Consider the following 27,767-nt stretch of genomic DNA (forward strand, 5'->3'; position numbering starts at 1 on the left):
AGCAGTTGGAATTTCAATTTCCAGGTGAATGAAATATTTCCTGCACTTTAAACTTATAGAATAAAGATGATTACAAATGGAAAGAACAAAATGTAGTACACATTTACTCCAGCTTCTTCCATTTGTAGATAAGAAAACGAAAGCCAAGAAAAAAGTAAGTCAATCAATAGCACTGCTTCATACCCTAAGTTTGTTTTCTAGAGAAATAAGATTGGTATATGCTAAAATCCTAGAATACCTAACACGAAGGCAATTTTTAAAAAAAAAATCAAACCCATAGTTGTATATCACAAACCACACACAAGGTAGCAACTAAGATTCAGCTTGGTCTAGGACATATCTTCGTGTGTGTGTGTGTGTGTGTGTGTGTGTGTGTGTGTGTGTGTGTGTGTGTTTAAAAGTGTAGTTTTTATTTATTTTTTAATTAAGTAATTTATTTTTTCAAATACATTTGTATCTGCCTACCCCCAACCACTTTCCCTTGCCCCCTTCCTCCCTTCCTCCCTCCCTTAACTCTTCCCTTTTGGTTCTGTCCATGAGTCCTTGCTATATGTTCTTTGACTTTCCCCTTCACTTCCTTTTCCCCCGTCCCCCTCCCTCCTTCCCTCTTTTCTCTGTTGGTTTATTTTCCTTTCAGTGTTTCTGGTCTTATTTTCCTTGCATCTTTGTATTGTTGGTTAGGTTCCACTTATAGGTGAGATCATATGGTATTTGTCTTTCGCCCCCTGGCTTATTTCGCTTAGCACAATGCTCTCAAGTTCCATCCATGCTGTCATGAAGTTTAGTAGTTCATTTTTTCTTTCTGCTGCGTAGTATTCCATTGTGTAAATGTACCATAGTTTTCTGATCCAATCATCTACTGACGGGCATTTAGGTTGCTTCCAACACTTGGCTATTGTAAATTGTGCTGCTATGAACATTGGGGTACATAGGTTCTTCTGAATTGGCGTTTTGGGATTCTTAGGGTATAGTTCCAGCAGGGGAATCACTGGATCATAAGGCAGTTCCATTTTCAGCTTTTTGAGGAAATTCCACACTGCTTTCCACAATGGCTGCACCAGTCTGCATTCCCACCAACAGTGTACTAGGGTTCCCTTTTCTCCACAGCCTCGCCAGCACCTGTTTTTTGTGGATCTGTTTATGATGGCCATTCTGACCGGTGTGAGGTGGTACCTCATGGTGGTTTTGATCTGCATTTCTCTGATGGCTACTGATGCTGAGCATCCTTTCAAATGCCTCTGGGCCCTCCGTATCTCTTCCTTGGAAAAGCGTCTGCCCAGGTCCTTTGCCCATTCTTTGATTGGATCGTTCGTCTTCTAGGAGTGGAGTCAAGTGAGTTCTTTATATATCTTGGAGATCAAACCTCTATCTGATGTATCATTAACGAATATATTTTCCCATATGGTTGACTCCCTTTTCATTTTGCTGATGTTTTCTTTAGCCGTGCAGAAGCTTCTTATTTTGATGAGGTCCCACTTGGTTATTCTTTCCTTTATGACCCTTGCTTTAGGAGACATATTGGTGAAAAAATTGCTGCATGGGATATCTGAGAGTTTCCTGCCCATGTTCTCCTCTAGGACTTTGATGGTGTTGCGACTTATATTTAAGTCTTTGATGCATCTTCAGTTTATTTTTGTGTATGGTGTCAGCTGATGATCCAATTTTAATTTTTTGCGTGTAGCCATCCAGCTCTCTCCACACCATTTGTTGAAGAGGCTATTATTGCTCCATTTTATGCTTCTGCCCCCTTTGTCAAATATTAGATTCCCATAGAGACCTGGGCTTATTTCTGGGTTTTCTATTCTGCTCCAGTGGTCTATGGGTTTTTCTTGTGCCAGTACCAGATTATTTTGAGTAGAGTGGCTTTGTAGTAGAGTTTGATGTCCGGTATTGTGATCTCTCCTACTTTGTGTTTCTTTCTCAAAATTGCTGAGGCTATTCGGGGTCATTTATGGTTCCATATAGATTTTTGAACTGTCTGTTCTATTTCTGTGAAATACGTCATTGGTATCTTAATAAGGATTGCATTGAATCTATAAATTGCTTTGGGTAGTATGGACATTTTGATGATATTAATTCTTCCAATCCATGAGCACGGTATATGCTTCCATTTTTTTGGACTTTTTAATTTCTTTCTTCATGTTGTATAGTTTTCTGCATACAGGTCTTTTACGTCTTTGGTTAAATTCATTCCTAGGTACTTTATTTTTCTTCTTGCTATATCGAATGGTATTTTTTTCTGATTTCTTCTTCTATTTCATTGCTGGTGTACAAAAATGCCTTTGATTTCTGAACGTTGACTTTGTATCCTGCTGTTTTGCCAAATTCACTTATTAGGTTGAGGAGTTTTTTGGTAGAGTCTACAGGGTTCTCTATGTACACTATCATGTCATCTGCAAACAATGATAGCTTTACTTCCTCCTTTCCTATTTGGATGCCTTTTATCTCTTTCTCTTGTCAGACGGCTGTGGCTAGGACTTCCAATAGGATGTTGAAAAGAAGCAGTGAAAGCGGACATCCTTGTCGTTTCTCAATCTTAGTGGGAAAGCTTTTAGTTTTTGCCCGTTGAGTATGATGTTGGCTGTAAGTTTTTCATATATGGCCTTTATTACGTTGAGGAATGCCCCATTTATTCCCATTTTGCTAGTGTTTTGATCATAAATGGGTGCTGAACCTTATCGAATGCTTTTTCTGCATCTATTGAGATGATCATGTGGTTTTTGTCTTTTCTTTTATTTATGTGAATGCATTACGTTTATTGACTTGTGTATATTGAAACATCCCTGCATCCCTGGGATGAATCCCACTTGATCGTGGTGGATAATCTTTTGAATGTATTGCTGGATGCGGTTTGCCAATATTTTGTGGAGGATTTTAGCATCTATGTTCATCAGCGAAATTGGCCTGTAGTTTTCTTTCTTTGTAGGGTCTTTATCTGGTTTTGGGATCAGGGTGATGCTGGCCTCATTAAAGGAGTCTGGGAGTCTTCCCTTCTCTTGGATTTTTTGGAATAATCTGAGGACAGGGGTTAGCTCTTCCTTAAATGTTTTGTAAAATTCTCCTGTGAAACCGTCCAGCCCTGGGCTTTTGTGTGCCGGGAATTTCTTGATGACTGCTTCAATTTCCCCAGCTGTTATCGGTCTGTTCAAGATTTCCGTTTCTTCCTCCTTCAGTGTTGGAAGATTATACGTCTCTAAAAATTTGTCCATTTCATCAAGGTTTTCAAATTTCTTTGCATATAATTGTTCATAGTAGTTTCTGACAATCCTTTGTATTTCTGTGGTATCAGTTGTTATTTCTCCTCTTTCATTTCTGATATTATTAATTTGGGTCCTCTCCCTTTTTCTCTTGATGAGTCTGCTTAAAGGCTTGTCAACTTTATGAATCTTTTCAAAGAACCAGCTTCTGGATTGGTTGATCCTTTGAATTGTTCTTTTTGTCTCTATGTCATTCAGTTCTGCTCTAATCTTGACTATTTCCTTCTTTCTACTTGCTCTGGGATTTATTTGTTGTTGTTTCTCCAGTTCTTGAAGTTGTAGTGTTAGGTCTTTTATTTGAAATGTTTCTATCTTTGTTAGGGAAGCCTGTATTGCTATGAACTTCCCTCTCAGGACCGCCTTTGCTGTGTCCCATAGGTTTTGGACTGTTGTCTGTTCATTTTCATTTGTTTCCAGAAATTTTTTGATTTCTTCTCTTATCTCATTATTGACCCATTCATTGTTTAATAGTGTACTGTTCAGTCTCTATGAGTTTGCAAGTTTTTGAAGTTTCTCTTTGAGGTTGATTTCCAGTTTCAAGCCCTTGTGGTCCAAGAAAAAGTTTGGTATTATTTCAATTTTCCTGAATTTGCTGAGGTTTGCTTTGTGTCCTATCATGTGGTCTATCTTTGAAAAGCTGCCATGAGCATTTGAAAAAAATGTGTATTTTTCTTTTTGGGGATGTAAGGTTCTATATATGTCAGTTAAGTCTCTTTGATTCAGTGTGTCATTCTGCGCCACAATATCTTTTTTAATGTTTTGTTTGGAAGATCTGTCCATTTTTGACAGCGGGGTGTTGAAATCCCCCTACTATCAGTGTGTTACTGTCTATATCTTTTTTGAAGTCATCCAACAATTTCCTTATAAACTTGGGGGCTCCTATATTGGGAGCATATAAGTTTACAATGTTTATGTCTTCTTGATAGATTCTTTAAGTATTATAAACTGCCCCTCTGGATCTCTCTTTATGGCCTTTGTTTTGAAATCTACTTTTTTCTGATACAAGTATGGCAACCCCAGCCTTTTTCTCTTGCCAATTTGCTGGAATATTTTTTTCCATCCCTTTACTTTCAATCTGTGTAGGTCTCTTGCTCTGAGGTGGGTCTCTTGTAAGCAGCATATGTGTGGGTCATGTTTTCTTATCCATTCAGCTACCCTGTGTCTTTTGATTGGGGCATTTAGTCCATTCACATTGAGAGATATTACTGATAGAAACTTACTCATCTTTTCTCTTTGTACCTATGTTCCTCTCTCTCTCATTCTTTTCCTTCATCTTCTTAATCCAGTCCCCTTAGCATATCTTGGAGTGCTGGTTTGGTAGAGATGTATTCTTTTAGCCTTCTCTTGTCTGGGAAACTCCATATTTCCCCTTCTATTTTAATTAAGAGGCTTGCTGGGTAGAGCAGCCTTGGCTGTACTTTTCATGACTTGGCCCTTACTTTTCATGACTTGGAATATTTGTTGCCATTCCCTTCTGGCTTGTAGTGTTTCTGTTGAGAAGTCAGCTCCTAGGCGTATCAGAGCCCCCTTGTATTTTACTTTCTCCTTCTTCCTTGCTGCCTTGAGGATTCTCTCTTTGTCTTTGATAGTTGCCATTTTAATGATGTGTCTTGCAGTGGACCTCCTTGAGTCCCTCTTGAGTGGGGTCCTCTGTGCCTCCTGGATCCATGAGAGCCTTTCTCTCCTCAAATTAGGGAAATTTTCCATCATTACTTTTTCGAGGAGGTTTTCTATCCCTTGCTCCTCTTCTTCGCCTTCTGGTATCCCTATTATATGGATATTATTGCGTTTTTGGTTGTCCTGCATTTCCCTAAATTCCTCTTCATTCTTTTTGAGTCGCTTTGCCATTTCTTGTTCTTTCTGGGAGCTTCTTTCTACCTTATCCTCCATCTCACTGATTCGATCCTCGGCTTCATCCAGCCTGCTTTGGATTCCTTCTACTGTGTTCTTCAATTCAGAAATGGTATTCTTCATATCCTCTTGTGTCTTCTTGATAGTTTCTTTGTCCTTTTCCAGGTTGATATAGTTTGTTGTAAGATCCTGATAGTTTCTGTGCAGTTTCTCATAGTTATCTTTGAGCTGGCTGAGCTCATTGAGCTTCCTTAGAACGATTGTTTTGAATTCCATATCTGATAGTTCCCTTGCCTCTATTTCATTTAGTTCTCTCTGTGGGGAGTCCCCTTTTCCACTCATTTGGGGGGAACTTCTTTTTCTTCCCATTTTTGTGAGAGTCTGTTAAGTAATTTATTTATTTATTTATTTTTGCTTCTGCTTCATTTGGGCTGTGTAGATTTCCTGACTTTGTGGATTAAACTTCTATGGTAGTAGGTGGGTCTTTTTATTTATTTATTTATTTTATTTTTTTCTCTTCTTTCTGGGCCTGCTTCTGATGATGTCAGTTGTTGACCCTATATGATCTTGGGTCATTTGTTTGAGCCTTCCAGATGTCTACTGTTGTGTCTGACTCCTGCTTTGGGCAGCTGTGTGACCCCTTCGGCCAGGGATCCACTATTTCTGTGGATCCCTCTACACTCTCATGCCTGCTCCTTGATTGTGCTCCTCAGCCTGGCGGGATATCCCGCCAGCCTGGGCTTGCGTGTGCTTGCCCCAGCCCAGGGGGCTTCTTCACGACCTTGTGTACTTGTCTGGCCCCCAAGGCCGGCGGGCACCCCGGCACTGGTCTGTTTAGGGTCTTCTATTGTGTGCTTTCCCTGCTATTGGCTCTTTGAATGCGTTGCCTGCCCTCACCAAATGGAGACAATGGAAATGGGAGGAAGTCAGCTCCACGACTCTCCTCCAGAGACTCTGGGCAGCTCTGTGACCCCTTGGGCCTAGGATCTACTATTTCTGCAGACTGCTCTGCACTCGCAGGCCTGTGGGGGTCGAATTACACCTGCCCTTGCTGATGTGCTCACTCCCTCGCAGGCCCCATTGGTGCCAACCTGTGGGAGGCCTTGCCAGCCCACGCGAGCCCTCCTCAGCCCACACGGGTCCACCCACAGACTCGCCAACCCTTGCCTGCCACTCGGGGCAAGTGTGTGTGCCTGCACTGGGTGGTTTTGGGCTCTCTATCATGTGCTTTTCGGCTTTTGGCTCTTTGGGGGTGTGTCCTTTTCCCACACAATGGAGACTACGGCAAGGAGAAGGAGTCAGACTCCCTAGTTCCTCCTCCCATTCTTTCCCTAACGCCTCTGTCTCAAGTCTCTCCTCAAGCCTCTCCCAGCCAGTCTGCACTTAGCCCCCCAGCTCACACATGCACAAGCTGTGTCCAGAGTGCACAAAAGGCAGGTTAATTGATTCCCTTTTGCCTGAGCGAGATGGTAGCTGCAGAGTGGGAGGTGTGTTATCGCCAGGGCTCCACTGGTCACCATCTCAGTTCTCTTCACAAAGTTTTCCTCACCAGTCTTTTCCCAGGCACCAGCCCACCCCGCTGCCGCCTCTTCCCAGAGATCAAGGAGAGTGGCTGCCACTGCAATTTTTGCATTGGTCCTTTAAATGTCTCTTTGCATCCCCAGCCACCTGTGTCTGGCAGAGAGCGCCCCTAAGCTTTTTGGGGTTGCATTTTGTCTGTATTTTCCTGGTTTTACCTGCTGTAGTTTAGAGGCCCCTGTTTATGATTCAGACCCCATTCTTCTCGGGGGGAGCTAACTGGCCGTTTCAATGTCCTTCTGGTGCTAGTGCCCGTGGGCACCTAGCCCACCCTCTCGAGCCTCCACCACACTTCTCACCCATTGGGACGTGTGAGTGTTGAATCCACTGTCTGTCCGTGACTCCAAGGCTCCTCTCCCACTATAGTTCCATTGTTTTCCAGGTGATTACTCCACTATTTAGTCGCAATTCCAGTTTGGTCTTGGGAGGAGGAGGTCAGCATGACTCCCATTCACTCCTCCGCCATCTTTCTTCTAGGACATATCTTCTTATTGCATATTTTACTTTAATATTACTTTGGCGCTTAGTAAAGGTATCATCTATTTTTGCACTCAAAATCTACACTCAAGCTGAGTACCTCATATACGAGATGCTCAGGCTCTGTGGGCAGACAATTGGGTTCCAAACCCTGGTTCTACCACTTATTAACTAAATGACCTTTGGGATAATAATAGCAAAATATTTGCTAGCTGTTTCCAATGATTTATGTTCTAAGATTTAAAAATCATGCAATATTCTATAGAATACCTTAAATTTAGATATCACCTTTCTCCATCTCATCTAGGACATTTTGCATCCAGAACATTTTTACAGAGATGGTCCAACTTGTTATACTGCCCTGTAGTGAGATAAGGTATTAACCAAATGCTATTATAATAAGATTAGTTTTTACTATAGATTTAAATACATCAAGCATCGTATCATGATTGAAGATATAACATGTATAAAAAGTCCTTTTAGCTTAATTAAAATGTAGACTAAATATCTGTCATTTTCCTTAATATTAGCTTACTAAATGATCTGTGCAATATTTTCCAAATATAATGGTCGTTTAAAAAGTAAAAAGATTTTTTTGTAAGTTGCACCAAGACTAGACTAAGAGCCAGATCTCTTTTCTTTATCTTTTGCACAATTTCTGCAACACTACACTATGGCCTTTTAAGTTATCACCTTTAAGTTACATATGCCCAGTGGGGGTCCTTGGAAGAAGAGAATAAAGCAGTTATCAGGCCACTTTTAAATACTGTAATATATACTGTAACCTCCAAGCCTAATAAAGATTTCTCTGTCTTTATAATTGCTATATAAGAGCCATTTGAAACGCAAAAGTGTATTGCTTTACACCATTGGCTTTTGAGCTCATAAGTTTATGAAAACTTCCTTTGTAGAAGAAGAAGCCCTTTCTATGCATCATTTATTTCTTAAGCCCATCCAAGAAAAGGAGATCTAAACAACTTTTGATACCACTCAACTCTATATTTAAAAACAATGCGTTCTTTGTAGCATCTAAAAGATGAATGTGGCCTCTGAGATATGTGTGATATTTGTTTTTTAAGGCTGCCAATATTCACATTGAACAATAAGTTCAGTAAAAGGTACAAATACATATTCTGGCTCTTTTCTTCTTTTTTGTATCATTGCTTACTAAATTCCATCCTGACATTTAAAATAAACTTGGCTGTTAGTATATGAATTATGTATAGAGATATTATAAGCAAATGATAGAATTTCAGTAGTCTCTGGCCAACTGCCCTCACACTCCTTCCCTTAATTTCAGCCCTTAACTTCCCTTAACTTCATACCCTTAAAGTGGGTATGGTGGTGGTTATTACTTTGTCAGTGTCTCATCCTACAAAAAATGTCTTGTCAAAGACCATATTTAAAGACATACTTCATTAATGTGGATATTAAACCAGGAATCAAACTCCTTGCATTATGTGATAGGCAAGTGAAGTGGTAGAATCAGCAATAGAACATTCAAGAAAAGGCAGAGGCACATTTAAATGCACCAATCAGAAAGCTCAAGGAATATCAAGAGGATCAATGAGATGACTCTGATAAATATTTTCCTACAGGTTTGTATTGTTATAGCTATTTCTTATTGTCCTACCCATGATATTTAACAGGTTTCTCCTCATGTGCATATTAGAGGCATGGAACTTAGCTTCAATCAAATGGATGGAGGAAGAACAATGTGTGATAATGATATTTATGCACATTATCCATGAAATGTGCATATAGGAGACAGGAGAAGGGGAATCACTACACCTATGATTAGAGGATGACTGACACATGTCACCTATAGGTGACCTAGGTTGACTGAACTGTAGATAGACTTCCTGACTTTAGGTCTCTACTTCCCTTTTCTTGGAACTTTTTTTTAGAAAATGTGTAATTATAAATTCTTCCTCTGCTCCTTGAAGACATAATCTTTTACAAAGTTTCTTGACAGTTTTACAACCCAGGAGTGTTTTCTAAAAGGTCTAGGACCCATCTCTCTGAAATACAATCATCTAGGAAGATAGCACTCCTGTCTTTCAGTTTCTGTGGGAGGATAGGATGCTAACTTCAGTGGTTTCCTTGCTTCAAGCAGTAAAATAACCTTCTGTCATAAAGATGCCAGAACATTTTCTTTTGCTTGGATTATGCCAATGAACAAACACAGATGTCCTACTATTTTCCCCACCCCAGCTCTTAAAAGCTCTACAGTGGGATGGAGCTCTCACTAACTTCTGGCTTCTCTCACTTATTGCAGTATCCTTGAATAAGTTCTTCCCTGACTGTTTAACTCTGTCCTATGGAATTTTAGCTTTGCCATTGAACAACTGAGAAAATGCATTTTTAAAGCCATCTTTATGGGAAGATGGAGAAGATGTACTTTTCCAGCTAAATGCAGGTGGGAGAAAGAAGGTTGCCCAGGTAGGCACCTCAGATTTCAAGGAATACATGATAGTGACTTTCCTGAATTTTCTTTTTGCCTCATATTACAAACTTGGAGTGGAAGCAGCTAGCAACCCAGAAATGCCAAAAGCCACAGACAAAACTCTAATAATTATTTTTTTAAAAAAAGACTTTCTCTCTCCAAGGGACCAGAAAAAGAGCAGTCTAACAAGACAGAAAACACTTAGGTAGTAATTGCTCCAGCCAAATGCCACAGGGAAAAACATGTGTAGTACCACTCCATTCAGGTGAGCAAAGGTTAATCTGGGAGCTCATGTTTCCACTCTTAGGCGGTAATGTAAAACTTTAAATTTCATACATCCCTCCTCTGCCACCACCAGGGTGGCATCAGAGAAGGCCAAGTAGGGAGCCAGGAAATTTTTCCTCATTAGAGAGTCTCCCTCATACACATTAACCTCTGCAGAAACCACATAGGCAGTGCAGACTTCTACCCACACTCAGCAGTATTGAGGTGTACTTCTCCTTCCTCACTAGAATGATGTCCAAGGAGCCTATTGGAAAGTCAGGACTTTAACCACCATAGGTGGTAACATTTATTACTTATGATGTCAGCAGCAATGTGGTAGGAAGTAAGAAGGTACTCCTAACCCTGTCAGCCAATGAGCTGTTACTACTACAGAGCCAGAATTCATGCCCCTTGCTTAACAGTAAAAACAGAGTTCTCTCTTCCTCAGGTGTCAATGGCACATGAACACCTGGCAGTAGTGAAGTGGTACTCTCTAGGGCAATGTCAGAGGAATACAACTAAAGCAGAAGATTTAGATGAGACCAGAGTCACATAACATAATACCCAAACTGTACAGATTTCAATAGAATATCACCTGTCATACAATGGAATGTTTTCTAAAAACATTCTTATTATCGTGAATAAAAGAAGGACAATCAATAGACCCCATACCAAAATGACAGAAATGTTAGAAATTGTTTGGCATGAAACTTAAAGCAGCCATCATGAGAATGCTTCACAAGCAATTATGAACATGGTTTAAACAAATAAAAAAAATTCCCAGGGGAAAAAATCAATTGGAAATTCTACAATTAAAAATAACCAAAATAAAAAGAGTTCAAAAACTCAATGGAACCCTAGCCAATGTGGCTCAGTTGGTTTAAGCTTTGTCCCATAACCAAAAGTTTGAGGGTTCAATTCCCAGTCAGGACACATACCTAGGTTGTGGAGTCAATCCTTTGTTGGAGAACATATGGGAGACCATTAATAGATATTTCTCTCTTACAACAATGTGTTTCCCACTCTCTCACTAACTCTCTAAAATCAATAAACATATTTTTTTAAAAATCAATGGATGGCCTCAATAATAGTATAAAGGGAAAAGAGAACAGAATAAGTTAACTGGAAGGAAAAAACAAAAAGCAGTAGAAATTATCTGATCTGAACAGCAGAGATAAAATAAATTAGAAAAATGCCCTGGCTGGTGTGGCTTAGTGAATTGAGTGCCAGCCTGAGAACCAGAGGGTCACTGGTTCAACTCCCAGTCAGGCACTTGACTGGGTTGCTGGCCGGGTCCCCTGTGGGGAGAATGCAAGAGGCAACCACACATTGATGTTTCTCTCCTTCTCTTTCTCCCTTTCCCCTCTGTCTAAAAATAAATAAATATTTTTTTAAAAAAAGAAAAAGATGATTGATGCCTCAAGGACCAGTAAGATTATAACAAAATATTAAATTATGTCCTCGTAAGGGAAGTAGGAAAAAAGTAAACTAAAAAGGGGAAAAAAACACTCAAAGAAATAAGGGCTGAAAACTTCTAAATATAGCAAAAGATATAAATCTACAAATTCAAATTCCTGATAAATCTCAAACAGAATAAATTCAGCAGTATCTACACCAGGACACATCACAGTCAAATTCTGAAAATTAAAGACAAAGAGAAAAATCTTAAAGGAAAGATAATTTGAATGGAAGCAGATTTCTCATGAAAAACCATGGAGCCCAGAAGAAAGAGGAACAAGATTTCCAAGTGTGGAAAGAAAAGAACTGTCAACCCAGAAACCTATATTGAGTGAAAATATTCATTTGACATAAAAGAGAAATCAAAATATTCTCAAATAAAAATTTAAAAAAATTATCTCAAGCATATCTACCCTAAAAGAATGACTAAGCAAAGTTCTCTAACCAAAAGGAAGATATTAAGTGAGGAATCTTGGAACACCAGGAAGGTATGAAAAAAAAAGTGGGTAAACACAATAAACTTTCCTTCTCCTACTGAGTTATGTTCAAGGGTTGAAGATAAATTATAATACTAATTTTATTCTAAGTATCTAAAGAGAAAATTCTTAAAACAATTATAAGTGAGGGGGGATACAAAGGGAGATTAAGTTTTTACACTTCAATGAAACTGGTAAAATTATGATACCAGTAGCCTGGGATAAGTGGTGTATACTTCATGTAATACTTGTACAATCACTATAAAATTATACAAAGAGATAGTCAAAAACAGAATAGATGTATCAAAATGGAATTCTTAAAATTGTTCATGTAGCCTTACAGGAAGTCAAGGAAGTCTTGGCCAGAGTAAGTATGCAAAAAAAAGAGATTAAATGCATTCAGATTGGGAAGGAAAAAGTTAAATTGTCTCTGATTGTAGATGTCATGATCTTATATATAGAAAATCCTAACAACTCCACAAAAAATGTTAGAACGAATAAAACAAATTCAGTAAAGTTTCAGTATACAAAATCAACATACAAAAATGAGCTGCATTTCTAAACACTGACTACAAAATATTTTTTTAAATATATGAAAACAGTCTCATTTACAATAACATCAAAAACAATAAAATACTTAGGAATAAATTTAACCAAACAGGTGAAAGACCTCTGCACTGAAAATAATAAAGCATTGATGCAAAAAATTGAAGAAAACAAATGGAAAGACATGTCATATTCACGAATTAAAAAACATTATATTGTTAAAACATCCATATACCAAAGTGATCTACAAATTCAGTGCAATTCGTATCAGTATAAAGAACCTAAAGAGAACATAATTATTTCTATCAACAAAATATGGCTTAATTGTTATTTATAGAACAATCTAACCAACAACAGCAGAATACACATTCTCTTCAAGAACACCTGCAACATTCACCAAAATCAAGAATACTGCAAGCTGAAAAACAACTTCAAAAAATTTAAAAGTATTAAAATCACACAGAGAATATGTTCTGGCCATCATTTAAAGATTAATCACTAAAACAGGAATATAACTAGAAAATCCACATATATTTGGAAAGCAAACAGCACATTTTTAAATACCTCATAGGTTAAAGAAGAACACATAAAATGTTAGAATATATTTTGAATAAAAATGAAAACACTGCAAAGCAAAATGTGTGGAATGCATTAAAGCAGTGCTTAGAGAGAAATTTACAGCATCAAATGTTTATATTAAAAATAAAAGAGTCTCAAATCAATTATCTAAGCTTCCACTTTAATAAACTAGAAAAAAGAGAAAATTAAATGTAAAGCAAACACAAAGGAAGAAAACAATAAAGAAATAATGAGAGCAGATAAATAATAGAGAAGAATAAATCAAACAAAAAGCTAGATCTTCGAGATCTATGAAATCTTAACTTTCAGCTAGGGAGATAATCTTATTAACCTCCAGTGTTATTTCATCTATACAGAAGAACCTATGGAATGCACAAATCTATGAAAACTAATAAATGGATTTAATAAAGTCATTGTACAAAAATCAACCATAAATCTTTTTTATGACAAAATTTACTTATAGAACTAAAACTTGAATTTCATGTAATTTTGTCACAAATTATTTTTCTTTAAATTTCTGTTCATTATACAATAGGTCGAAATAAAAATATTTAGATTTAGTGCAGTATTGCTATGTTAAAACAAAAGAAAAATCGCTAAAAAAAAACCTTAAAAATTAAAATAATGAATAAATATAGAATATTCATAGAATGGATGAGTTAGTAAAGATGTCAATTTTCCCCAAACTATTCTATTGATGAAATAAAATTGTAATCATAAATTTCAGTGGGATTTTTTTTTGGTCAAAATTAATTAGCTGATTCTAAAATTTATATGGGAAGACAAAGAATCTAGGAGAACCACCTTTTTCTGATAAAATAAGAAAAAAATTAAAAGACTCACAAGACTCATTTACATACTATAAAGCTAAATTATGAGGACAGTGTGACATTGGAGAAAGGATAGGCATATAGACCCAGGTAAAAGAAGAGAGTCCAAAAATTGATCCATATATAAACAGACAGTAGAATTTTTGCAAAGATACAAAGGTAATTCAATGGGAAATTAATAGTCTTATCAATAAATGGTTCTGGAAAAATTGAATATTCATATGGCTTTCCCCAAAAACTGTAAAATTAATCACACATTATACAACATAACTAACTCACAATGAATTACAGGACTACTTATAAAATATAAAACTTTAAGACATACAGGAAAATTTTTGTGACCTTGGGTTAGGAAAAGTTTTCTTGGACATAAGACTAAAAAACACAATCCATTTTTAAAAATCAATAATTAAACTTCATCAATATTAAGTGCTACTCTATGAAAGATTCTGTGAACAAAAATTTAAAAATAAGCCATTGATTGGGATAAAAATTTTTGCAGACCATGGTCCTGGTAAAGGACTTTTATCTAGATTGTATACAGTTCTCTCAAAACCCAATAATAAGGAAACAACCCCTTTTTTTTAACAGGCAAAAGATGGAAACAGATACTTTACCAAAACAGTTATATGGAATATAAATCAGCACATGCAAAAAGGCCAACAAAATTAGTCATTAGGGAAATAAAAATTTAAACCACAATGGGATATTACCACTATGCACCTATTATAATGGGGAAAACAAAACAATCTCCTATGTTGGAAAGGATACAGAGGAACTGGAACTTTCTTACATTTCTTACAGGAATGCAATATAATACAATTACTTTTGAAAATAATTCTGTATTTTCTAATAAAGTTAACCAAACCATACCATAAAATCCAACAGTCTTATTCCTTGATATTTACCCAAGTGAAATAAAACTTTAAGTTCACACAAAATTCAGAATGTGAATGTTCAGAGAGGCTTTATTCATCATCACCAGTGACAGCCCACATTTCTTACAAGTGGAGACTGGATAAAGAAATTAGTGCATATTTATTCAATGATACACATCTCAGTATTGAAAAGAACACACACAAAAACTGGATGTATTTCAAATGTGTCATAGTAAGTGAAAGAAGTTGGACTTAAAGGCTACATATACTCCATGATTTAATTTATATGAGATCCTGGAAAAAGAAATACTACAGTGAGGAAGAACATGTAGTAATGGAGAACAAATCAATGTCAAGGACTGAGGTGGATGGTAGGTTTTGATTACACAAAGGTACAGGAAAATTTATGCGATGATGGAGCTATCTGTGTGTTTATTGTAGCAGTGTTTATATTGCTGTATGCATTTTTCAGAATTATAAACTAAAATAAGTGAATTATATTGTATATCAATAAAACCTGAATACAAATGAAAAAGAAATCTATCCTTCTGTAAACATTGACTGAGAGGAAAATTCTTTGCTAAATTATGAAGCCAACAATTTATATCCAACATCTTACTTCTAACTTTTAAATTTTTATTCCCCAGTTATTAATAATCCATGAGATTCCCCCAACCCCTATTTAGTATTCCTCCTAAACTTCCCTTCCAGATAGGCCATGTTTGGGAACTTTTCCTTCCCGTTAGTCATCAACAATCTCCTTTACTAATCAGTAGGGGGCTAATTAGTGCCTTGACCCACAATTTGACCATTCAAATAAATGACTCTCAAATCACTCTCAGGCCCAGGATGAGGATTTTTACAGATGAGATCTTTTCTTAAACTCCTCCAGTAATATCATGCAAGCAATCAGCTGCTCATAAGATTGGTTCTGTATCAACTTCAAAAACCAGTGCTGCAAAGAGGAATTTTTACAGAAAATAACTTCTCACAAGGAACACCTTTTGTGCAATCCAAATTTCTTCTCTATAGTTTGTTAATCAAAAATTACATTTCTTTAAGTCCTCCAGGCTCAGAAAGATCTGTGTTAAAAATCCCAGCTTTGCTCTTCTTAGCTGTCTTTAGGCAAACTATTTTTCTTCTCCCTGTTTTTGTTTCCTCATACTTAAAAGAGGGATATGAGGACTTCCAGTCAAGATGGCAGCATAGGTAAGCACTTCTCACCCTCTAGCACAACAAAAACAAAAAATAAAACTAGATTACAAAACAAACATCACCAGAATTGTCAGAAAATTGAGTCAGTGGATTTCTAACAACCAATGATTTAAAGAAGCCACATTCATCCAGATGGGTAGGGGGAGTGGAGAAGCAGAGATGCTCAGAGGGGTGGGGAGGCCGCAAGAGGCACAGAGAGATACAGGGACCTGGAGTGACAGGAGAGGCATAGAGATCCACAAGGCAGTTCCACATCCATGTGTGAGGGATAAAAATTGGGAGGGATACGTCAGGAGTGAGGGATCCTAGCCCCAGACCAGACCACTTAGCCCAGGGTTCCATTACTAGGAAGATAAGTCCCCATAACTTCTGGCTATAAAAACCAGTGGGAGTTGAGGCAGCAGAAGAAACAGAGATCCTCAAAAGGCTCCTCTTAAAGGGCCCATAATGGATTTGGACTCACACCAACCCATCTTCTCTGTGGTTCAGCACCAGGGCAGCAACTGGAAGGGCACCAGTCACATATGGGGAGAAAGTGAAGTGACTGGCAAAAGGGCAAGTGCCAGGATACAGCTTCCTCCTGGGCAAAACTTCAGAGGCCAGGCAGCACAACTGTTAGGCCCCAGACCAGACAACAGCCCAGGGCCCTCCCTAATACAGAGCTACAGAGCAGTGACATGGGTTGCTACACCCTGGCGATTACCTAAGGTTCCACCCAATGCAGCTTATAAGTGTGCTTTTCTACAATAGGTCACACTACTGAGATGGGGAGCCAAAACAACTATATACCTAATACATAGAAACAAACACAGGGAGGTTGCCAAATTGAGGAGACAAAGAAATATGGCAGAAATGAAAGAACAGAACAAAACTCCAGAAAAAGAATTAAATGAAATGGAGATAACCAACCTATCATATGCACAATTCAAAACACTGGGTATCAGCATGTTCCAGGAACTCATTGGGTACTCCAGCAGCATAAAAAAGACCCAGGCAGAAATGAAGGTTGCATTAAGTGATATAAAGAAAACTTTCTAGGGAATGAAGAGTGGAGGGGATGAAGCTGAGAATAAACCAACAATTTGGAATACAAGGAAGGAAAAAACATTCAATCAGAGCAGCAGGAAGAAAAAAGAATTCAGAAAAAAAATGAGGATAGCCTAAAGAACCTCTGGGACATCTTTGAATGTACCAACATTCAAATCATAAGGGATGCCAGAAAGAAGAGAGGAAGAACAAGAAATTGAAAATGTATTTGAAAAAGTAATGAAAGAAAACTTCCTTAATTTAGTGAAGGAAATAGACATACAAGTACAAGAAGCACAGAGAGTCCCAAACAAGATGGACCCAGACAGGACCACACCAAGACACATCATAATTAAAAAGCTGAGAGAGGATCAAAATGGCAGAGGAATGAGTGGAAGTCACACTGACCTCCTCCCAGGACCAACCTGGAATTACAACTAAATTGTGGAGAAATCACCTGGAACAAACAACTGAACAATAGCTAGAGAGGAGCCTTTTAACCTCGGACAAACAGAAGAATCAGCGTTAGCAAAACCTAACTGGTAAGGAGTGCAGTAGAGACTCAAGAAGACAGGTGGGACACTCACTGGCGACAACACCAGAAGGATATTGAAAAGGCCAATTGGATCCCCCTGAGATGAGTGAGGTCTAAACCATAAGCAGAGATCTCCAGCCTAGAGCACCATAGCCCATAAAGTACACAAATAAGAGCCAGCTGTGGAAAGCAGCAGGGTTCCTCTCTGCCAGAGACAGGAGGCTGGAGATCAGAGAGCAGTTTAAAGGGCCAACGCATAAATTTTTGTTTGCAGACCACTTACCCTGGTCTCCGGCAAAAACAGGGGCAGAATGGGCTGAAGACGCCTGAGGAGAGACTGGGGAAGGAGGCTTTGGGGAGAGAACTGAGAGAGTAGCTGATGGGATCCCAGTGCTGACTCATCCCTCATGAAGAAGAACCATCTTGCTCAGGCAGACCACTCCACTGAACGACAACAGTGCAAGAGGATCCAATAGACCTGCCCCCAGGAGGCTTAACCTAGGCTTGGTAGTACTAAAACCTGACGTCTCAGTATAGAGTAGCAGCCACAGATAGTAGATCCTTGGCTAAAGAGGGTGTGGAGTGGTCTAGAGACACTTGAGGAGAGAGTGGAGATGGAGGCTTTGGGGAGAGAATAGAGAGAGTAGCTGGCGGGATCCTGGTGCTGACTCCGCCCCCATATGGCAGCAGCCATCTGGCTCAGGCAGACCAATCCCCTGAGCATCAGCAGCGTGAGAAGTCCCAATAACTCCGCTCCCATGAGGGACTCTGCCCGGCCCTGTGGTGTCTCTAAGCCAGCCTGCTGAGTGCAGAGTGACTAGATTAACAGCTGAAGAGATAGCCAAAGACAGTAGATTCCTGGAAGTCTCAAACAGACTGCCTAAGGTCAGACAGGGGCAACATCTGACATAATCAGAAACAGACACAGAAAGGAAAAAAAAACAGTGATCTCCTACCATTAGAAATTCACATCACAAAGTCAGGAAATCAAAACAGATCAATTTAAGAAGCAGAAGCGTAAAAGAAGAGTCTCACAAGTAATGGGAAGACAAAGAAACACCACCCATTCAAAGAAAAAGGCAAAATCCGAGAAAGAAAAATAAATGAAATAGAGGCAAGTAAACTATCAGTTATTGAGTTCAAAACAATGATTCTAAGGAAGCTCAGTGAGCTGAGTGAGTTCAGAGAGAATTACACAAAACTACAGAGAAAGTAAAAGGAACTTACTGCAAACTATATCAGCATGAAAAAGAACATAGAAACTATCAATAAGACACAAGAGGAAATGAAGAATACAATTTCTGAATTGAAGAACACAGTAGAAGGAATCGAAAGCAGCCTTGATGAAGCAGAGGATCGAATCAGTGGGCTGGAGTATAAGATAGAAAAAAGCTCCCAGAAAGAGCAAGAAAATGAAAAAAGACTAAAAAATAAAGAGGCATTTAGGGAAATGCAGTACAACCTGAAATGTAATGATATCCGTATAATAGGGAAACCAGAAGAAGAAGAGGAGGAAGGGATAGAGAACCTGTTAGAAAAAGTAATGATGGAAAACTTCCCTAATTTGAGCACAGAAAAAGTCACAGAAGTCCAGGGAGCCCAGAGGGTCCCATTCAAGAGGAACCCCATGAGGCCCTCTCCAAGACACATCATCATTAAAATGGCAAATATCAAAGACAAACAGAAGATCCTAAAGGCAGCAAGGGAGAAACAGATACTAATATATAAGGGAGCCCCAATATGGCTAGCAGGTGACTTCTCAGCAAAAACACTACACGCCAGAAGGAAATGGCAAGAAATATTCCAAGTATGAAAAGCAAAGGCCTTGCTCTACCCAGCAAGGTTCTCAATGAAAATGGAAGGCAAAATAAGGAGTTTCCCAGACAAAAGAAGGCTAAAAGAATACACCTCCACCAAACCAGCATTGCAAAATATGCTAAAGGCACTGCTTTAAGATGAAGAAAAGGAGTCTATGACTATCCAGCTCTTTTCACAGTCACCAATACTTGATATTACCAATATTTTTAATATTTATTAATCTGATTGTGACAATGATGTGTTATATTAATTATTACTTTATTTGTTGAAATTAAACCTGTTTTATATATAAATATATATAAATCTTGTCTATTTCTATTATTTTTTTAAAAGAGTTAAATGACTTTTTGGTATTCTTTATAAATTTTTTGATTAAATGTTTGTAGAATATTTCCCCCCAAAAAATAACACAAAAACAACTATTAACCCTTTTATAAATATGTTGCAAATACTTTCCTATTCTATTACTTGTTCTTTAACTTTTTTTAAAATGAATATTACTGGATAGTCTTAAATGTTTGATATAGTCATATTGTCAATATTTTACTTTATAACTTCTAGGTTTGAATATGTTACTTCAGAGCAAGAAAAATATTATTTTGTATTTTCCCCTAAAACTCCTTAGATTTTACATATTGATTTTTAACTCACCTGAATATTTCTTGTATAATGTGTGAAATAGGGCTCTATATTTGTTTTATTTCAAGTAATAGTGATCCATGCATCTTGTATGTTGAATAAGCCTTATTTTCCCCATTGATTTGAAATATCAATCTAATCATATATTACATTGTTAGAAAGATATATATGTTTGTTTCTAAAATGCTCATTTTATTTCATTGATCTACTTGATTATTTCTGTGCAGCTGTCATGATGCTGAGACTTTATAATGGATTTAAATGTTTTAATATTTTATAACGGATCTTGACATTAAAAAATAAACAAAATCAATCTGCATTAAAAAAAGAAGAAGAAGGAGCTCCTACCTTTTGAGACAACATGGATAGAACTGGAGAATATTGTGCTAAGTGAAATAATCTGGTCGGTGAAAGACAAATACTATATGATCTCACCCATAAGTGAAATCTGTTCAGCAAAATAAACTAATGAACAAAATAAACCACAGGAAGGAAATATGTAGCAGGCTGAAAGTAACCAGAGAGGATAGGGAAAAAGGACAATGGTGGAAAGAAGAAGGAACTAAACAAAGAACATATATGAATCACCCATGGACATGGACAACAGAGTGGGAATTGACTGTAAAACTAGGGAGGGATGGAGGGGTAGGATGGGTAGAGGAGGGCAAAGGGGGAAAAATTGAGACAACTATAATAAACATGATTTAAAAATAGAAAAATATAATAAAAAAGAAATAAAAATATACCTTGAAACATGAAAATGAGGACATAACCATCCAAAATCTGTGGGACACTGGGAAAGCAATCCTAAGAGGGAAATCCATAGCATTACAGGCCTATCTCAAAATACAAGAAGTAGCTCAAATAAACAATATAAATTTACACTTAAAGGAACTTGGAAAAGAACAATAAAGAAAGCCCAAAGTGAGTAGAAGGAAGAAAATAATAAAGATCAGAGCAGAAATAAACAAGAGTCTAAAAAAAGATACAAAAGATCAATGAATCCAAGAACTAATTCTTTGAAAAGATAAACAAGATTGACAAAACTTTAACCAGACTCAAGAAAAAAAAGAGAGTGCAAATAAATAAAATCAGAAATGAAAGAGGAGAAATGTAACAGACACCAAATAAATTCAAAAGATTTTAAGAAAATATTATAAATAACTATATGCCAACAAACTGAACAATGTGGATGAAATGGATAAATTCCTAAAAATGTTTAAAAAAATAAAAATAAAGTAAAATACCAAAGGTTAAAAATCAAGAGAGAATCTTATTTTGGCGGGGGGGGTACAGTGAACTTTATTGATGGTGCATGACAAGGCAGGGCTTTTTAATCCCCTCCCCTCTTCAGGGGGTCTAGGATGGAAACAAGATCAGGAGATTCTCAGTGTGTTGGGGGATCGATTTGGGGCAAGGACTCCCCAGCAGCTGAGGGTCTCTCTTCCTGTCGCTGGAGCTGGTGGTTCAGGGGGCTTTTACTCCTTGGAGGCCATGTGGACCACAAGGTCGACCACCTTGTTGCTGTAGCCAAATTCATTGTCATACCAGGAAATGAGCTTGACAAAGTGGTCATTGAGGGCAATGCCAGCCCCAGCATCAAAGGTGGAGGAGTGGGTGTCACTTTTAAAGTCACAGGAGACAACCTGGTCCTCAGTGTAGCCCAGGATGCCCTTGAGGGGGCCCTCTGATGCCTGCTTCACTACCTTCTTGATGTCATCATATTTGGCAGCTTTCTCTAGGCGGCAGGTCAGATCCACAACTGACACATTGGGGGTGGGGACACGGAAAGCCATGCCAGTGAGCTTCCCATTGAGCTCAGGGATGACCTTGCCCACAGCCTTGGCTGCACCAGTAGAAGCAGGGATGATGTTCTGGGCACCCCCCCGGCCGTCACGCCACAGCTTCCCAGAGGGGCTGTCCACGGTCTTCTGGGTGGCAGTGATGGCATGGACTGTGGTCATGAGTCCCTCCACAATGTCAAAGTTGTCATGGATGACTTTGGCCAGGGGGGCCAAGCAGTTGGTAGTGCAGGAGGCATTGCTGACAATCTTCATGGAGTTGTCATACTTGTTGTGGTTCACACCCATCACAAACATGGGGGCATCGGCAGAAGGGGCAGAGATGATGACCCTCTTGGCGCCACCCTTCAAGTGAGCCCCAGCCTTCTCCATGGTAGTGAAGACACCTGTGGACTCCACAACATACTCAGCACCAGCATCACCCCATTTGATGTTGGTGGGATCTCGCTCCTGGAAGATGGAGATGGACTTTCCGCTGATGATAAGCTTCCCCTTTCTCAGCCTTGACTGTGCCTTTGAACTTGCCATGAGTAGAATCATACTGGAACATATAGACCATGTAATTGAGGTCAATGAAGGGGTCATTGATGGTGACAACATCCACTTTGCCAGAGTAAAAAGCAGCCCTGGTGACGAGGCGCCCAATGCGGCCAAATCCGTTCACTCCGATCTTCATCATCTTGTCTCAGAGTTGAGGCTGGCACTGCGCAGGAAGACCCAGCTGCCTGTGGAACAGGAGGAGCAGAGAGCCTCAAGAGAGAATCTTAAGAGCAGTAAGAGAAAAGCAGAGAGTTACCTACAAAGGAGTTCACATAAGACTGTCAGCTGATTTCTCAAAAGAAATTTTGCAGAATAAAAGGGACTCACAAGAAGTATTCAACATAATGAAAATCAAAGATGTACAGCCTAGATTATTCTATCCAGCAAAACTATCATTTAGAATTGAAGGACAGATAAAGTGTTTCCCAGACAAGGTAAAGCTAAAGGAGTTCATCATCACCAAGCCATTATTATATGAAGTGCTAAAGGGAATTATATATATAAAAAAAATAAAGACCAAAAGGATGAACATTAAAATGGCAATAAATTCACAACTATCAAGAATTGAATCCAAATAACAAACTAAGCAAACACAAAGGACAAGAACAGAATAGTTGATATTGAGATCATTTGGAGGGTCATCAGTTGAGGGGGAAATGGAGAGAATAGGGGAAAAGGTGCGGGGATTCATAAGCACAAATTGGTACATACAAAATAGACTGCAGGGTGTTAAGAACAATAAAGGAAATGGAGTAGTCAAAGAACTTATAGTTGTGACCCATGGACGTGAACTAAGGGAGGCATTGCTAGAAGGAATGGAAGTACAAGGTGGAGGTAGACAAAGGGGGAAAATTGGGACAACTGTAATAACATAATCAATAACATATATTTAAAAAAAGAGAGAGAGAGATGTGGCTCACATTAAACTCACTTAGACTTTGTGAAAATTAAATGAGATAATTCAAGTAACGCACTTAGCACAGGCTCTGATACATTACAAACAACTAATAAATGGAAACAACTGCTGCTATTATTTCCATTAGCAATACTCATTCTGATTAAGTACCACTAGTCATTGCACATATTTACAGGCCTTGCTAAATGGAGATGAAGCTACTCACCATGTAAAAATAATTTAAAAAGTCAAAACTCCGATTCTAAAGATTTCTTTCTAATATACGTAAAATAACAATAATGACTGCTACTATGACTTACATTGAGGGATACTTCATTGGCGACTAAATGCCACACTTGCAAATGTTATATCATAGATAGAATATTTTACCCACTTCAAATATTTAAGCTATATTACTTCAATATTCACAAACACTTTAATGGTTTCTCTTCATACTCATGAAATGTGCTTAGTTCAAAAAACAATGATAGCCAGAATAGCCTATTTCATTACTATTTCATTAATTAAATTGGGAACTCAGAACTATGCTCTCAGTCCAGCAGGCATAGGCCACTGCTAAGAGTGACTATGGCAACCATGCTAGGTGCTCCAATCTTGACAACTTAACAGGAGACACTGTGACAGGAGGTATCAGGAGGTACCATTGCTGCAGACACTCAGAGATAGCTAGTGGTTGCTTGGTAACCTGCTCTAATGTATGACGTTAGCACAAGATAAAGTAAGGAAATAACAAGGGCTGACAAGATTTTATACTTCACTGAGAGCAGGAGAGAGGGTATGATGCAGCCAAATATTTCCAACAATGAAAAGAACTCAAAACCCATTATATTCTCAGAGATTATGTTATAATCTCTGCCAGCATCACTTGTAAAACATAACTGACATTTTGCTAGGGAAAGGAGTAACTTACAAAATTAATTTATATCTAGTAATTTTGTATTGGTTAATTATTCTCTAAAAATTCTCTATGAGCATACCTACGATTCCAAAAATTCACTTAGTGGCTCCTAATATTACTTATTGATAGACTCTCCAAGAACTGTAACATTAAATTTTATGTGTAAGAACAATGGGGTGGCACCAACAAGCAATGTTGAACAGCCTTAGGTTAATAATGAGGGGGTCTAATTATGATTGAATCCATGGCAGTGTATTTTCCCTATTTAACTCCATCTGGTTGTACTGTATTGCAGTTTTAATCTCACCACTGAGAGTCAGCCCATGAAAACTGTTTTTTAAAGAGAAATGAACAAATCCTTTCAAGAGTATTAACTGTCATTAGTAATACAAAACAGACCAAAATCACAATCACCTACAATTCTTTATAACTTATAATACAGGCTTGCTCAAGAAAAAAACAGTTTTTATTTCCTTTCCTGGAAATGTGTTTTTGCTTTATTGATTCTTTCTCATAGCTAATTTTATCATGAATCTATAAATATTACACTACATAATATTTCTATCATTCCTATCTTATTCCAGGGCTTAGGACTCCCTTGTTTGATCTCAGTATAGAACCACTTCCTGTCCATACTTTTACTGTGTTGTGCCAGTAGTACTTCCAGAGAGGCAAAAGGATCAGTCATATTTCTAACCCACATATACAATATTGTCAGTGACTCTTTATTGATGTCATCTAGACACTTCACAGAGAACTCTTCTCCCTGCAAAAATGAGGGAGGTATATTCTTCAGAACTCATGCAAGTCTACTTCCCCAAAAGAGCAGGATGTTTCAGTTATCTGTCACATGGTTCAAGGGACTTAGATTATGTAACATAAATGAAAAACAATAAAGTATAACGTGGACACAGATTGAGTTGGCTGTCATAGTAAACATGGGTTGATTAACACAGTAAAACAAAAAGTAGAAATGTACCAAGTAGAATGAGAGTCAGGAAAAAGTCATTATAGTTATGTTATTGGCATATAATTAATAGTTTGGAGAAACTTGAATTAAGTTTCATCTCAAAAAATACTTTGAATTCTTTGTACTGTCTTAATGATCATAAATCTCAAATCAGTTTTAGAACAGTATATGGTATATAATAGCTATTAAATAAATGTTTGTTGGATAAATAGATTCATTAAAAAAGACACAATGTAGACAACACTTTGTGAAGTGTATATTTGAAGAGTAAGAGGTAAATTGGCAGTTAAAGAAAAAAATGGAGACAATAAATTTCTGTTGTTTAAAAAAATGAAGGATTCAGAAACTTATTTTTAGTGGGGAATATGAAGATTTTTAAAAGGCAGCAGGAATACACTAGCCAAGAGTGTCCAATTTGTGGCCTGCAGGTCTCATGTAGCCCAGGATAACTATGAATGAGGCCCAACACAAAATCATAAATTTACCTAAAATATTATGAGGTTTCCTTGTGATTATGTGTTGCAATGTATTTAAGGTGTGGTCCAAGACAACGCTTCTTCCAGTGTGGCCCAGAGATGTCAAAAGCTTGGATACCCCTACAACCTGTGTGGCTCAGCTGGTTGAGTTTGTTTCACAAAGAGAAAGGTTGCCAGTTCAACTCCCAGGGAGGGCACATGCCTGGGTTACAGGTTCATCCCCTGTCTGGTCCCCAGTCAGGAAGCATATGAGAGGCAACAATTGCTCTTTCTCTGTCTCATCAATATTTCTCTCCTTCTTTTTTCCCCTCCCATTCCCCCTCTATAAAAATGAATAAATAAAATCTTTTAGAAAGAAAGGCAACAGGAAAGATCCTGTTGGAAAGAGAGGTTGAAACTTTAGCAAAGATAAAATAGAGTAGGTTTCAGAGGAGGAGATGGAATCAAACCAAGGACATATTAACCTCAAGAAGAGAAAGAATCCTCTGATGTAACAGAAATGAAGAGAATACAGTAACGGAAGATGCTAATGGATCTTGGTCCTTTTTATGGGGAAGATGCTAATGGATCTTGGTCCTTTTTATGGGGAAGATGAAGAAATTTGCAACAGATGGTGATGATTTTGTCTGTAAAACTAGAGGCAGGTGAAGGGAGGAGGCTAAAGACCAGTTATAAGTTTAAGGAACCCAGAAGAGGCTTGAAATAGCCATGATGTAAGTGGAAGAGTTAAGCAGCATTATTGGTCAGTGTTAATGATCACTTGACATTGATTATTAGTTTAAGTAAAACCATTTTACGTCAATAGCTCTTACTTTCTAAATATAAGAATACAGAATTTTCCAAGATTAGGGCTGCAATTTTGCAGAAGAATAGAACAAAAAGAGAGAGGGCCAAAAAATTATATGGCATCACTTAGAGGGTTTTTGAGATGACATGTGAATATAAGGTGAAAATATGTGTGAATATATTTATTTAAAAAGAATGATAATTACTGTCATAGTGATTAATTAACCAGAGATCATTTATCTTTTATATCAAAAAATGTAACAACGAGAATATAAGGTGAAAACTGAAGGAAATGGCAAAAAAGAAAAAGAAAACTGATGAATAGGGAGAAAATAGAATGACCAGTAGATTATAGGTCCTGATGAGGTACAAGTGTAGATTAGTGTGAACAACTGAACAAGCAAGCTAAAAAGAGAAAATATTAGGATCAGAGAGATAAAATAGTAATTTTGAAAGAGAAGAATTTATGGCTGTTGATAAGGTCCAAGTTTTGAGCTAGTGAAAAGTGAAGATTGTTGGAGATGATGAACCTGAGGAACTGAGAGGCTATGGTAATGGATGAACCACCCACAGTACATTGAACCCCAGGATGATTGCCAGAAACATTGTGAGAGTGGTCTGCAATTTTTGAGTCTTCAACAAATAGAGTGGCTGCGGTGAGAAGCAGGGAGAGCATGTTGCAGTGAAAGATGCCTCAAAAGACCAAGGATTGTATAAGATAACTGTGAGACAGTGGGGATCAATGGACACCAAGCACATCGGTCCTTAATAGAAAGTACTGCTTGGAAGGACTACAGAGGATGAGGTACCTCAGGAGGGAGTTCAGCTGAAACAAAGGTAGAAAGAAAACTTTGGGGAATGAAGTTGAGTATATACACAAGTTGGCTATGTATGGAGTGATTGTTATAGATGGCACAATAGTTAGATTTGAGGATTGGAAGTAGGAAAGAAGGAACAAGCAAGATAGAGCATTTTGGGAATAATAGTGTGGCAACATGAGAAGCTCAAGGATCTTATATATTTGGTGTTGACTATTGAAAATAAAAGTAAGATGTTTGGTAAATTTTGTGTTGATTCTCTTTGAGCTGATTGGAGAGTGGCTGTAGTGGTAATCTTGATCACTTATTACTCCTTAAAGTTGCTGAATATTTTTCATTTTTATTCAAACCCAACAATAGCAAGCTGCTTAATCATCAGTATTAACAGTACCTTATTGATTAGATACATATTGGATTCTCGTTGTTACATTTTTTGACATAAAAGATAAATTATCTTCGGTTAATCACTATGACAGTTCATTCATTTTAAATAAATTACACAGGTCAGTTTACTAGGGTAAGCCAGTGACCACAGCCCCAGCATTATAATTTTTTATAATTTCTGATAATTAATATTATGTATTTCCTCTGTCTTGAAAATAAAGCACTGTGTAATCTTTTATTTAAAAGGCAAAGGTGAAAATCTTAGCAGAAATCAGCAAATAACTTATTCTTAATTTAGTTATTT

At 37.8% G+C, this 27,767-nt stretch overlaps 1 pseudogene; it reads right to left on the reverse strand.

Moving 5' to 3' along the window:
• Window positions 1-21,217: 21,217 nt before the first annotated feature.
• On the reverse strand, window positions 21,218-22,379 carry LOC129067519 (glyceraldehyde-3-phosphate dehydrogenase-like; annotated as a pseudogene).
• Between the last annotated feature and the right edge of the window lie 5,388 nt (window positions 22,380-27,767).

The sequence above is a fragment of the Pteronotus mesoamericanus genome, unplaced genomic scaffold (genome assembly GCF_021234165.1).
Source record: "Pteronotus mesoamericanus isolate MK-2021 breed Mesoamerican mustached bat unplaced genomic scaffold, CSHL_Meso_final contig_20, whole genome shotgun sequence".
Taxonomy (NCBI): Eukaryota; Metazoa; Chordata; class Mammalia; order Chiroptera; family Mormoopidae; genus Pteronotus; species Pteronotus mesoamericanus.